Source organism: Rattus norvegicus, chromosome 5 (genome assembly GCF_036323735.1).
Source record: "Rattus norvegicus strain BN/NHsdMcwi chromosome 5, GRCr8, whole genome shotgun sequence".
Classification (NCBI taxonomy): domain Eukaryota; kingdom Metazoa; phylum Chordata; class Mammalia; order Rodentia; family Muridae; genus Rattus; species Rattus norvegicus.
The window spans coordinates 53,890,131-53,892,537 of record NC_086023.1 but is presented as its reverse complement, the minus strand read 5'-3'; the positions used below and the strand labels follow the sequence as shown (position 1 = coordinate 53,892,537).

The following is a 2,407-nucleotide window of genomic DNA, read 5'->3' as shown; positions in this document are numbered from 1 at the left end:
TATTAGGACATAGTGAGTTTGTTATTCTCAAATGATTTAAAAACTTTCTAAAAATTATTCTCTCTATATAGATGTTTTGCCTGAATGTATAACTGTACATCATGTGCCTGGTACTCAAGAAAACCAGAAAAGGGCATAGACTCTCCCAGAACTGAAGTTACAGATGGCTGTGAGCCACCATATGGGTGCTGGGAATCCATGCTGAATCCTTTAGGAGAGCAGCCAGTGCTCTTGGTGTTAATACCACTTCTCTGGCCCCCTCGAGTGACTTTCTGAAAATTTAAAGTATTTATCTATTATCTTTTTTTTTTTTTTTTTTGGTTCTTTTTTTTGGAGCTGGGGACCGAACCCAGGGCCTTGCGCTTCCTAGGTAAGCGCTCTATCACTGAGCTAAATCCCCAGCCCCTATTCTTATCTTTAAAACAGTAAAATATCAACTACCTACCTACCTATCTACCTACTTCTCATTTAAGGAAGTTCCATGATATTAATGAGAATGTAAAGAGGTCCTAGGTGGGCTGGAGAGATGGCTCAGTGGTTAAGAGCACTGACTGCTCTTCCAAAGTTACTGAGTTCAATTCCCAGCAACTTCACAACCATCTGTAATGGGATCCGATGCCCTCTTCTGGAGTGTCTGAAGACAGCTGCAGTGTACTGTTGCTACATAAAAGAATAAATAAATCTTAAAAAAAAAATGGTCCTAGGTATGGGCTACGTTTAGCATGAGAAATAAATGAGAAGTTTTTAAGATGACTGCTATATTAATTGACTTAATTCTATCACACACTGTTCACATATATCATATTTTATATACTCATAATTTGTCAAAAATATTAGACATTACTTTCTACTTTAAAAAAGGTAATAAAAACGTTTAAATGAACTGAGGTTGGCACATATATAGTATGGTAACATTTATTAGTAACTTTTCCCTCCTAGTATTTCTACCCTCCCTCGTCCCTTTCTAGTCAGATGGATAACCCCTAAGCTTCACTTGTCTCAGAGGAGGGACATTGCCAAGTACAAGGCTGAAATGCTGTTTGATTTTGTATTTCTGAGAAGCTTAACCCCCCACCCCCATCCTTAACTCATCAGAAGCTCAAATGAGAAACACTGGGACCCTGGGTATTTGGAAGGATGAGAGCCATGCAGCAGGGAGCAGCTCTGGACTCCATTAGCATCTGTTTGGAATCAGTTGCAGATCCTCCTTGAGCAGGGAAAGCAGCCCAATCTGGACTAGAATATTTGGAGCTCAGGACATGCCCATAGTCTCTACTGCAAATAAATGATAATGTCATAGTCCCCAGAAGCTGCAATTAATTGTCCTAATGAGGGGTCAGCCCATAAATGAGTCTTCTTAGTTTAGGAGAGGTGTTGGTGCATTTGTAGATCTCCATCTTACTGCATTGAGGGAATTCTGATAACATGCTTTTGTCAACTTGACACGAAGTAGAGTCACCTGGGAAGAGGAAACCAGTTGAGGAATTGCCTCCATTATATTGATTTGTGGGCAAGTCTACCGGTCATCTTGTTGATTAATGATTGATGCAGGAGGGCTGGGCCTCTGCTCACCACTGTGGGAAATGCTATTTCTGTATGAGATCCTGGCTTTGTGTAAGAAAGCAAGCTGAGAAAGCCACAGAGAGTGAGCCAGTAAGCAGCACCCCTCCGTTATCCCTTCTTCAGTTCCTGCTTACAGATGCCTTCCCTGCTTGAGTTCTGGCTTTGGTTTCCGTCCATGATGGAATTTTACTGGAACATTTAAGCCGAATAGACCCTTTCTTCCCCAAGTTGCTTTTGGTCATGGGGTTTATCACAGCCAAAGGGAAGTAGACTGGGACAGGGACAAGGACAGGGATGAGGACAGGGGTCTCTTTCTCTCTCTCTCTCTCTCTCTCTCTCTCTCTCTCTCTCTCTCTCTGTCTGTCTCTCTCTCGGTCTCTCTGTCTCTCTCTAGGCAAGTATCTTTTTTCCATTTTGCTGTTTCCCTCTTCAACCTTCCTTACCTTCACCTGGAGGGCAAGTGAGTTTTCTGAGTTTTGCTCTGCAAAGTGCTTGACCTACTTACTGTCCTTGAGAAGAACCCCAGAGGTTAAAGGAATCGGGAAGGTATACATTTTTGTGAGGTATATGAGCATTTGTTAGCTTCTCAAAGGAGTAACTGACATCTGAATTGGAATCTTGGCAGCCGTCTATTAGCTTTGTGACCTTGGGCATGTGACTTACATGTGAAATGGGGATTTTTATAGATCCTAACCATACAAAGGCTGATATGAGAAGCAAATGGGTATTTACTAACATTACAAAGGAGCTAGATTACAAAGGAGTGAGAAACTTGTTTCAGTAACGTCCTGTATAGAGAGGTGAATGGGGCACTGTTGATGATGGAAACCCTTTGGTTTAGATA

The 2,407-nt window shown here is 41.7% G+C and overlaps 1 long non-coding RNA gene across 2 annotated transcripts in view; it reads right to left on the bottom strand.

Annotated features, from left to right (window-relative positions):
- Positions 1 to 897: 897 nt before the first annotated feature.
- LOC108350951 (uncharacterized) overlaps positions 898 to 2,407 on the bottom strand; it is a 33,512-nt gene continuing 32,002 nt past the window's right edge. The window contains exon 4 of one of the 2 annotated variants that reach the window (XR_005504711.2): positions 898 to 1,459. This is a non-coding gene — a long non-coding RNA (uncharacterized LOC108350951). The remainder of the gene's footprint in view (positions 1,460 to 2,407) is intronic. The other variant, XR_010051779.1, reaches the window with a different exon arrangement.